The sequence below is a fragment of the Leptidea sinapis genome, chromosome 23, assembly GCF_905404315.1.
Source record: "Leptidea sinapis chromosome 23, ilLepSina1.1, whole genome shotgun sequence".
Taxonomy (NCBI): Eukaryota; Metazoa; Arthropoda; class Insecta; order Lepidoptera; family Pieridae; genus Leptidea; species Leptidea sinapis.
The window spans coordinates 2037382-2049956 of record NC_066287.1 but is presented as its reverse complement, the minus strand read 5'-3'; the positions used below and the strand labels follow the sequence as shown (position 1 = coordinate 2049956).

Here is a 12575-nt window from a genome sequence, read left to right as displayed (position 1 = left end):
TTCAACTCGACTCTTGACGACAACGGAAAAACACCGCCGACCATCCCGCGGAGTCAGAGCTCTAAGCCTGAAGTACAGTTCAGACAGAAAACTGTTAGGCGAGATCTGTTTTCGTTGGACGTCAGGAAGTCGAGCGGGCCGGATGGCATTTCTCCAATCGTGCTTAGAAAGTGTGCCCCTGAGTTGACGCCGGTGCTAACGCGTTTATTCCGGCACTCTTATTCCAAAGGCGTAGTCCCTGACTCATGGAAGTCAGCCCTTGTCCATCCGATCCAAAAAAAAGGAGACAGTTCGGATCCGGCAAACTACAGGCCTATTGCTTATTAGCCTAATTAGCCGTCAGCTCTTGGTATACCTAGAGGGTCACCAGTTGATCAACGACCGACAATACGGCTTTCGCCATGGTCGGTCGGCAGGTGATCTTCTTGTATACCTAACACATAGATGGGCTGCGGCTATTGAAAGCAAGGGGGAAGGCCTGGCAGTTAGCCTGGATATAGCGAAGGCCTTTGATCGTGTATGGCACAAGGCGCTCCTCTCTAAACTTCCATCATTTGGGCTTCCCGAGAGCTTGTGCAAGTGGACCTCCAGCTTCCTCACTGGGCGCAGCATACAGGTCGTTGTCGACGGACATTGCTCAAACCCGAAGCCCGTGAATGCTGGAGTGCCCCAAGGCTGTGTGCTATCTCCTACGCTGTTTCTTCTGCATATCAATGATATGTTGGACACCTCCAACATTCATTGCCCGAGCCATGCAGGTCTCTCTCGGGAAATCGTCGACCAGTGCTGGGAGAAACTTGTGTCTTCTATCGAGTCCTCTCTCGAGAAGGTCGTGGAATGGGGTAAATTGAACCTTGTCCAATTTAACCCCCAGAAGACTCAAGTTTGCGCGTTTACCACTAAAAAAAACCCCATTTGTCGCATCACCGCTCTTCGACAACACTTCCCTAAAAGCCTCGCCTAGTATCGTAATACTGGGTCTTGAAATCTCGAGCGATTGCCAATTCCATGGCCATCTGGAGGGCAAAGCCATTGGCTTCGAAGAAACTGGGCGTCATTAATAGAGCAATACGGCAATACTTCAAGCCGGCCCACATTCTAGCGCTGCACAAAGCACAGGTCCGGCCACACATGGAGTATTGCTGTCATCTCTGGTCTGGCGCACCCCAGTATCAGCTCGATCCATTTGACCGCGTGCAAGGCAGAGCAGCTCGAATCGACGGGTACCCAGTACTCTGTGAACGACTGGATCACTTGGCGTTGCGTAGAGACGTCGCTTCATTATGTGTCTTCTACCGCATTTATCACGGGGAGTGTTCCGAAGAGCTGTTTTACCTAATTCATGCCGCCGAATTCCACCTTCGCACGACACGCCACAAGTTAGGATATCATCCTCACCATCTGGATGTGTGGCGGTCCTCCACAGTGCGGTTTACAAGGATCTTTCTTCCACGTACTACAAAGCTGTGGAATTAACTTCCTTGTGCGGTGTTTCCGGGACGATACGACATGGGTACCTTCAAAAAAAAGCGCGTACACCTTCCTTAAAGGCCGGCAAAGCTCCTGTGATTCCTCTGTTGTTGCAAGAGAGTGTTGGCGGCGGTGATCACTTAACAACAGGTGACCCGTACGCTCGTTTGTCCTCCTATTCCATAAAAAAAAAGATGGGTGAAAAGTTGAAGTTGTATGTATTTTTAATGCTGACTCATAATCAAGCAAATTTAAAAAAAAATCGTGTGGACCACCCTTAACATTTAGGGGGATGAAAAATAGATGTTGTCCGATTCTCAGACCTACCCAATGTGCACTCAAAATTTCATGAGAGTCGGTCAAGCCGTTTCGGAGGAGTTCAATGTTTAACACCATGACACGAGAATTTTATATATTGACACACTTTTACACAAATTATCTTGCACCAAGTTAGGCATATATAGCCTGTGTTATGGGTTACAAGACAATGATATATTTAATACAATATACTTACTTAAACATACATAAATTCATATAACATTCATATAAACATACATAAATACATTTAAACATCCATGACTCGGAAACAAACATCCATATTCATCATATAAATGCTTGCACCTACCGGGATTCGAACCCGGGACCTCTAGCTTAGTAGGTAGGATCGCTAACCACTCGGCTGTACAGGTCGTCGGTATATTAGATTATACTAGTGGACCCAACAGACGTTGTCCTGTACACACGTCTTAAATTTGAAAAACCGGTCCAGCCGTTAGGAGGAGTTCACTAACATACACATGAGCAGGAGAATTATATTATATGGACGGAATTGAGAATCTAAACCAATCTCAAGTTCACTGAAACAAACAAATAAAATCAAAATCGGTCCAGCCCTTTAGGAGGTAGTTTAATTGTGAATCTTAACCATTCTCGATCCACCTGAAGACACACACCAATCTCAAATTTACTGGAACACACAAAAATTTCTTCAAAATCGGTCCAGGTCTAGGAGGAGTTCAGTGACATACACACGCACACAAGAGATATATATATAAAGATAACACAAAACAAAAAGAGCCACTAGCGACTGAAATCAGTAACTTAATGCGAATTGCGAACGCGATTACACATTACACCTTCCTAAATACGTTTCTATATGATTAAGTCAGTCAGATACCATCCTTATTTCTAAATTTAGGATGCTGGCTTGCTGAATGCGATTATATTTGTCTAAATCAAGATTACAGTAGTAAGTAACGACTGAAATAGGTCGACTAAAATTCAGTGAAGAGTAATACTAATACTAATAATTATTAGTAATACTTCACTACTAAATACTTCGATTGTATTAACATTCAATAAAATAATTTCTAATACAATCTATACAATACAAATACAATACTAATCACAATTAAATTTCATCTCTACTGTATTCTTAATTAACTATTTAGTTTTTATTATTATTTCATATAGTTAGCAATATAAAATATTCATAATAGCAAGAATCATTTATAAGAGCCTTTTCTGCACTTGCATGCAAATAGGCTCACTTCAAAAAAATAAGAAACTAATAATGGCAGTGGGCATTACTGAGCAGTAATAGCCTACCGAATGTTAAGAAAATATATTACTTGTGGATGTCGGTTAACTTATATATAGCGCGTTTTATTTTCTGCGGAGACTTGTTTTAACGCCATCTGCCGGTGATTTAAGTAAGCTTGGATGGACTCAACCTACCATTGTAAAATCAGTGCAGGCGTGATTCATATCAATATCGACTATGAATTCGATCTATTTTAATTCAAATCAGGCTTATAAAAAGCTTTTTACTAATGACAAAAAATATATATTTGAATAGCACAAGTAGGTACAAATGTTGAAACGGAAATTGAGACGCTCAATGCTCATGTTCTCTTCTAATCATAATAGGTAATTACTAACTAATGAATTTGTTACTCTTATAAAATATACATCGAAATTCGAAACAATTGTTAAATGTTAGTGACCATGTCTACCTACCTACCGAATCCACCAAGACGCAATCGTTTGTATAATGATTATAAAATACTATCTAGAGTTTGGAGTTGGGACCAATTTTCATAGTGATAAGTTAAGCTGTTGAGGTGAAACGATAACATTCTACATAAGTATATAAAACATTAATAATAATAATACACTAGCTAGGTATACTGTGCGCGTTGCTACGCCACTAGCTAAAATAAATTTTCTTAATCTTGTGTTACAATTAGTGGTTCTAAAGTATAGGATAATTATGGTGAACATAAAAATTAGAAGAAATACTCTCTACTTACTATTGAAAAATTTATCAAATACTATCGCTACAATAAAAACAAAATAAGAAATGAAAGTACAAAATATTATAAATTGAAAATGATATTGAGAGGGAACGAAGGGTGCTAGCAATCCATTGGAATGTGTTGCTACGCAGTTTTGCACGTTATAAGTTATAACAAACAAGTTAAAATTATGCTTATTAAAGTTTATTGCTAGCCCCCTTATTCATAATAGTCAGCTAACTTAAAGCATTGCTAATTCTCACTCTGTCTACTTCTATTGACCAAAGTCAGAATGAGAAAAAACACTCCTTAGCGGCTGTTTTAAGTTAGCGGACCATTATGAATAAGGGGGTAAGTATTTTACACACTTTACACTCAGCGGATTCTCAGCGCTCTGCGGGTCCAATATTACAATGGATTCAGGGTGCTAATGGGGCTGTTCTGCTACTACAGTGCATCTGGTATGCGCACACAAGTGCAAGTCCATTTGTGATGGGCGTTTTGATGCATATTGTTTGCAATAATTTTTGCATTTACATCTGAAAATTATTCAAAAGAAGAGGGATTTGTAATGGGCGTTTTAAGCGCATACATAAATTGTAACGGTAATCACCATAAGAATGTTAATATTCGCTAACTGTGTCTGCCTCATTATTTCCAAAAAGTAAAGAGAAAAAATAATGTTTCGCCGCCGTTATGTTGCGAAAAATCCTTACAGGGTCGCCATGTGGAGTTTAGGGGTCCAGGTCTGGGTTATACACACGAGTCTGCTTGAAATCATTTATTCTCACTTCACAATATCAATAAGGTGTACAATCTGACTCTTATCCTAAGTTATCTATGTATCTAAATACTCGTTTTATATGTACCACAAGTGACATTAAGCACGTTTGTTAGATACGTGCGTTTTTAGGTCTTTCCACGTTACAATTGTGAATTGATGTGCGTGCACAAGCCACAAACCACACATCACAGATTGCTTGCATGTCAGCATCCGATAAAAATCTGCGACGCTGCTCTGCAGAGTGCGAGCCAGCTGCCTTATTATTTAATAAATAATAATAATAAACTTCACCAGCCACTCCCGTGACTGTAATAATATTAATCTGTCGTTGAGTCTATTAGAGCCGAGCAGCTTAGTAGTCTCAGTGGTGGTCGAATATTAAAAAAAATATGTTAGCTGCAGGGACTTCAGCCCATCAAAAAATTTAACTAACTACTTAATAAGTAGCAAGAGCAGGTAACTAAATTCGTGATAGTAAAATCAGTAAATTGTTATTTGCTAGTTTCACCACTCGCAGGCAGATGGCGCTGATAAGCCCATAGATAGTGTTTCACAAAAATAATTTATCATTTCCGACTTCTACAAGTATATCTTGAACCTTAAATCCTCAAATTACTCACACGGTTCAGTAGACTACTAGACAGCCGGTTTATAATTAACTTCGCGTCCGGTGACGCCGTGTAGTCAGTCGTGCCCGTTTCGCTTTATAGTTATTTAGTATGTATGCTACCGACATGCTTAAAAATAATAATGATAGCGGCAATGATAAATAATCCATATATAAACAGTATATTTATTATTACATAACTTCATTTATATATTATTAAATTAAATAATTAATTAAATGATTCATAAATGTAGATCAAGTGGTTAGTGGAGTTCTACAACGATTTGCAGTTGACTCGTCAAAAATACATAAAAAGTAGTTGTGCTTATATATCGCACTTATATTTTGTTGTGTACTTAAGTTTCGACAATTTACCTTTAATATTAATAAAATACTATTTTTTCTATGTGCTCCATATTTGAAGTCGGTGCCAAGCCAAATATAATAGTAAGTACCTACACTCGCCACGCGTGGCCAGACAACCTTAATAATTACAGTAATTAAGCTGTTTAAAATACTATGTTTAATTTTGTTTGGGGGTTGGCACCGACTTAAAACCTATCAATAGGTAGCACATATATTTAATTTATATTAAAGGTAAAGGTGTATTAAATTAAATTTTTAGTTATTTGATACTTTTCAGTTTTTTGAAGTCGGTTTTTTTAAATGTAATTTTTTTTTAAGTATACATTTTCGTTGGCTATAGACTACATAATTCCCGAATACTTAGATGATTTTCTTCTCATGACAGAACAGCGTCTGTCGAGCTTGGGTCAGCTAGTGACAATAGTTTAAAAAAAACACCAAGACTATTTTTAGAAATGCATTTATGATGGAAAAGGATTGTTTTTCTCAAACATAGTTTTGTTTGTTGTTTAGCCATCCCATATTTAGAACACATTGAACATGTCGAATATTTCTTAAATAATTTACAATACTACTATTATTTATTGGATTTTTTTGAAGTGAAAACTTGTTTTAGCGCGGTACGCATATTTTTAGATGAGCTTAATATCTGGACTCGCGACACCATTACGAGACGCATCTATAGTGTGTGCATATATGCATGTACAGACCGCGAACGCGTCTAGATAAATAAAAAAAAACATAAGTAATTTGTACGCACACTACGGCGAACTGTAAGGCCAACTAGTATAGCGTTCACACGTACCGGCATAAATTACCGGGAAGACGGTCGTCGGGTGCTCGCCCGGACCCACAGTGGTGTATAGGACATGTACCAAGCTTTCATACGCACCGGCGGTCAGTACCCCAGGTACAATCACGTCGTTATGTCTCACAGCCTCGTGTCGTCATAATTTAGGCGAAAATTGCAAAATGGAGATGTAAGTAGACATATGTAGAAACGCTGTAAATGGTTTTTCAAACTATGATGTAATTGATTAAAAGAGGATATTGACATCCTAAAATACGTGAAAAAACTGTTTTCATCATTTAGTAGATCTGGAAATAAGGTGAAGAATCATAGAATGCTTCACTGTGTTCTCTTTTCTTGTCAATCGAATAAACCAAATAATTTCTTGACTTCCTTTTCCGGCAACAATATCTTCGGTACAAAATCCACATGGCAATTAATTGATCACGTTCCATTTTTAGAGAATAATATTTAAAATTAAATTATGTATGCGTAGTCACTACGCGACTATACTAGCGTCGACGGTAAGAACGCTACCGGATACAAAATCGGGACGTGTGAAAGCTGAATGTGTTACCGGACAGTCGGCGCCGGCTACCCGGCAACCGGGACGTATGAAAACGGCCTTCAGCAGTCGACTGATATGGGAGAGTCATATCATACAATACCCGTGTGTCTGGGGCCTCCTTAGTGTCTTTAACAGCAAATGAGATCTTAATAAAATTGCCACATAGCATGTAAAACTTAACTTTAATTACATAATGGTACAATCATTTCTTAAGTATATCAATCCACTGTGTGTTCACTTTACTCAGCTGTTTGCAATTTTCATTCATTTTGATGAGGTTCTTTCTGAAATGGATCAAATATTCCAAGTATGCCTGAAGACTGGCATTGAGTGTTTGTATTGACTCAATTTCTTGTATCAACTCCGTTTCTGCATCCTGTAAAAATAAATATTTTAAACAGATATCACAGAGCCTCATCATATCATCATCAGCCGGAAGACGTCCACTGCATGACAAATTCCTCCCCAAAGATCTCCATGATGATCGGTTGTGAGCTACCCTCATCCAACGTATTCCGGCGGTATTGACCAGATCGGTCCATCTTTCGGGCCCTACTAACATTGCGTCTTCCTGTATGTTGGCGCCATTCGAGGACTTTACTGCCGCTTCAGTTTCGCAATCATTTGGGCTAGGTCGTTGACGTTGGTTCTCTTACGGATCTTTTTATTTCTGATTCGATCTCGCAGGATTCACGGAGGATGCATTCCACCTTCGCACGACACGCCACAAGTTAGGATATCATCCCCACCATCTGGATGTGTGGCAGTCCTCCACAGTGCGTGTTTACAAGGAGCTTTCTTCCGCGTACTACAACGCTGTGAAATGAGCTTCCTTGTGCGGTGTTTCCGGGACGATACGACATGGGTACCTTCAAAAAAAGCGCGTACACCTTCCTTAAAAGCCAGCAACGCTCTTGTGATTCCTAACACAACGTAACACCAGGTGACCGTACGCTTTGTCCTCCTATTACATATAAAAAAAAATAGCCTTCACAGAGTAACTCCAAAAAATAAGCAAACAGAGTTGACACTAACAGTATTCTAGTACATTATTTTAGTAAAGGAAGAAAAAATATTTATTTAAACACACACACAAATAACAAAATGAAGGAACTTAAAAATATACAAATATAAAAACGTGCGGTATTTAAAAAAGGAGCTGCAATGCTGATCTTCTGTGACCCCCGTGTTACAACACATGAACCTCAAGGGTGACACCTTGCCTGGATTAAAGTACACTATTTTTATTTACATATTTTTAATTCCAAATTACATCCTGCATGTTGTTTTTTGCAGAATTTAAAATATCTGGCGGTGTGCGTACAAAACTTGAATTGCTCATTTTTTGTAAATAAAACAATAAAAATATCAAAGAAAAAATGGTGGGGATTCGTATAACCTATTTTTTTTATGACGCGCGACATTCTGCTAGTGTGGGACGTGCATAAATGAATGTTCTATTTTTGAAATTCATACAGATACCACACATCAAGCAATAAGAATGTAGCTGTCTGTTGAAACTCTTTGCACATGAAGGTATCGAAAAAAAACAAAGGAGTGTTGTTATCAAATTCAGTACAACATTACATCATCCGGTTGGATGATGTAATGGTTATTAGGACATGGGGTGTTCTAATGTTGATGATAAGCTAACTGTTTCAGAATCTTTAATAGAGGATTTAAAGCATGGGTGTAGATAATGATATTACATTACACTCTTTGAGATTAAAAAACAACTGATGTCTAAGACAAAATCTTTCAAAGACTCAAGAGTTTGGCAAAGAAATCCAAAAAGAGAAATCAAAATTTTGGAAAGGGAAATATGATTAAGGTTACAATATTTAAGTAACATTTAAAAAGTAGAAACTGATTTAAATTATACTGTAACATATACTTAGCAATACATTAGCAAATTCAAGAATTTTGCCAAAATCTAAAGGTAATAATAATAATCTAACATTAAGCTAGAACATAAATATTCATGGGCCATTAGGCATTACTTGAAAAACTCAAATCTTATTTTATTAATTCAGGTTGATGGGTTGTTGAGGTTGGTCAGTGGGTTTAATAGAGGATGGATTTGAGGATCTGATGTTGGAGGTGGGCCCAAATAATATTAAGTGTTGATATGTTAGTTCTCTTCATACAAAAGCATGATTAAGTTGCTACCTCAATTCATACAGATTACTGGACAACATATGATTCCTGTATTAGCATTGGTAAAATCTGTGACAAGGTAAATCACTTGGATCCAAAAAAGAACTTTGTGGGTGTAGTGGAGGGAAGACAATCTAAGAATATAACTAGTTGAGAGCAGTGAAGAGGTTTTGCCCTAAAGGAAATTATAAAAACTTTGCCAATCGAATAATTAAATATCTATGGTGTAGACATATAATTAAAAACAATAAAAACCCTTTCTTAGAAGTCATTGAGGATATAAAATAAATAAATTTAATATCTAACTTATGTTTATTTTATTCATATGTAATATGTAGGTAATGGAAGACTCTTGCATCAAGAAATACTAATGTTGGTTAGGTTTTATAAAAATATGAATATGGACAGAACATCACTATTTGGGTGGTGAAAATTGTCAAACCTTACCATTATACCGATAATCTGTTTGTTGCGCGCGCTGCCTCTAACCATAAAAAAACTTATCCACCTGGAAACACAACTTTATGATATGCTTTTAAAATTTCGTTTATTTTCCTAAGAACCGCACTGTGTATTTACGCCAGGGGCCAGTTGCCACGGATTCTGATTGTACATTAATAAAATCTCGGTGAATTGTAAACATATCATAGTTAAAATAAATAAGATTATTAGATGAGGTAAATATTTTTAATACTGTCTTACCTCGCACTTAGATGACATCATAGATACATTGGACATCGACATTTTTATGCATTATAGTATTTCTTCCAAATAATTAATTCCCAATTTAATATTCGCCTGTCGGCAACCAACTCGTTAAACTTCAACTTATAGTTCCCTTTGTATTATTTTCATCTTTGATTTTACGTTGATATCCCAGTTCACTACCTAGTCGGAGATTTATTAAATTATAAATAATAAATATTAAAAATCACAGATTTTTCAAATATTAATTTTTATGAAACGGCTGAATCTGAAATTTAAAACCACAGAGTACATATTATTTTCATCAAGGAACACTATTACTCTAACGACATTTTATTCACAGACTTCATTTTACGGAGCCTTAGATTAGAATTTAGAGCCCTCCATATTATGTTACTCTATGATTAGAGTAATCTCGTTTCACGGCTCATCAAACTTAGCCCCCCAAAAAAAATTTTTTTCTATTTTTGAATTTTCAATATATCGCATATTGTTAGTTCGTAGTTTGTTCTTAATTGTTCGCAATAAATAATTGTTTGTTCTTTTGTTGTTTATTTAAAAACAATTTGTAGCTGTACCTACAACCAATAATATGAATTAACACAAATGTCTAATATCTAACTTGTAACGTAGCATTATAGATCATAGAAATAGTAATCGTGCATAATAACTGTAATAAGCGTATGCCGAAAGATTCGTTCTGACAAGAACATTTTATTTTATATAACGTAATATTAGCTCTGACAAGAACCATTTCATAACGCTGTACATCAACTCATAGAATCATACAGATCACCAGTAGTCATCTCAGTGAAGTTTCAAGCATCGTACTTTCTCTCGACGACCGCAGATATACTCACGTGATCGGTCAAATGCTCTGCGTTACACAACCGCACAGCAAGGCCGAGCGTCCTCGAATGACGCGTCGGGACTCGGGCGTCGATCGCTATTCATGCAATTTTAATCAATGAGCAATAGCGTAGGTGCGGAATGCTCATTGACATCGTATGATCGAGGTTCGACGCGAGTTTACGCAAACCGCGATCGCTGGCCGGCTTACTGCGATAGCATTAGTTTTAGAGCGAGATAGAACATATAATATAATTCTCAATTCTTATTGAATGAAACGTTTTACTAGTGGTTAAAATGTAAGCTTTAGTATTGGTGTGTATTTTATGAACTTGTAAATATTTTTTAAGTAACAATTGTAATTGGGTAACCAGTTTTAAGGATTTTGTATATATATCATGTGACTTTCAAATAAATCATAGCTGCAGGTATGCAATAGGTTTGTCCGTGTCATATATGAAATAGGCTCACGTTAGTCGCTAAGAGACAAATTCAAGGAGATAAGAATAACGATTTTTAATCTCAATAATATCTCAATGTGTGAACATAAAATTGAAGACTAAATTTTCAGAAAAAGTGACCGTGACATGTTAAGAACGATAGAATCGAAGTGCCGAAAACTAGGCATCAAAAATATTTAATTCACATTTTGTAGGTAACTGTAAACGTTTCTACAATACTCTGCCACATGATATTCAAAATTTGTCAATAGATTTAAACAAAATGTTTGTTAAAAGTATGTAGCTGTACCTACAACCAATAATATCAATTAATACAAATGTCTAATATCTAACTTGTAACGTAGCATTATAGATCGTAGAAATAGTAATCGTGCATAATAACTGTAATAAGCGTATGCCGAAAGATTCGTTCTGAAAAGAACATTTTATTTTATATAACGTAATATTAGCTCTGATAAGAACATTTTAGTTTATATAACGTAATATTAGCTCTGATGAGAACCATTTCATAATGCTGTACATCAACTCATAGAATCATACAGATCACCAGTAATCATCTCATCAATGTACGAGCATCGTCACGTTCTCTCGACGGCCGCAGATATACTCACGTGATCAGTCATATGCTCCGCGTTACACAACCGCACGGCGAGGCCGAGCGAACTCGACTAACGAGTGAAGCGTCGGGACTCGGGGGTCGATCGCTATTCATGCAATTTTAATCAATGAGCGACAGCGTAGGTGCTGAATGCTCATTGACATCGTATGATCGAGGTTCGACGCGAGTTTACGCAAACCGCGATCGCTGGCCGGCTTACTGCGATAGCATTAGTTTTAGAGCGAGATAGAACATATAATATAATTCTCAATTCTTATTGAATGAAACGTTTTACTAGTGGTTAAAATGTAAGCTTTAGTATTGGTGTGTATTTTATGAACTTGTAAATATTTTTTAAGTAACAATTGTAATTGGGTAACCAGTTTTAAGGATTTTGTATATATATCATGTGACTTTCAAATAAATCATATCTTCCACATATTCCTCACAGTCAAGCAGTTGTTTTATTTAATCGCCAAACGCTCAGTCTCTAAAAGTATATTGAGCTATAAAACCTATTACGGCTTTAATGTGTCTTTGGGGTTTGAAAGCTTAATCACGAGGTTCTCTTTCTCGATAGTTGAAAAGTATGCGTAGTATACCATTGTAGAGTCGCACCATTGGCACATCAGACTGCCGGCGTATATAGGTTGGAAGTCCTGCCATGATACAGATTTTTATTGCAGCTATGAAAGAAAGAAAATCATTAATGCATTTAAGTCAAAATTACAATTATGGATGTCAAAAACTTTGGAAAAGTTAAGCTTTATTGAGAAGAATTGGTAAGAAAATCATCGCCACACTTTTTAAGCTATTTTTACAGTTTCAGCATTTTACACTATATTACAACGAATTAAGCTTCTCTTTTGTATATTTGGACGAACTAGTGGGGACAGGTAAACGCCAATATGCTACCTCCTATT

At 36.9% G+C, this 12575-nt stretch overlaps 1 long non-coding RNA gene across 1 annotated transcript; it reads right to left on the bottom strand.

The window, feature by feature from the left end:
* Positions 1-7045: 7045 nt before the first annotated feature.
* On the bottom strand, positions 7046-9732 carry LOC126971489 (uncharacterized). Its single transcript, XR_007730909.1, has 2 exons — positions 9487-9732; positions 7046-7258 (listed from the first exon to the last, which is right to left on the bottom strand). It is a non-coding gene; the product is annotated as an uncharacterized LOC126971489 (long non-coding RNA).
* Positions 9733-12575: the final 2843 nt, after the last annotated feature.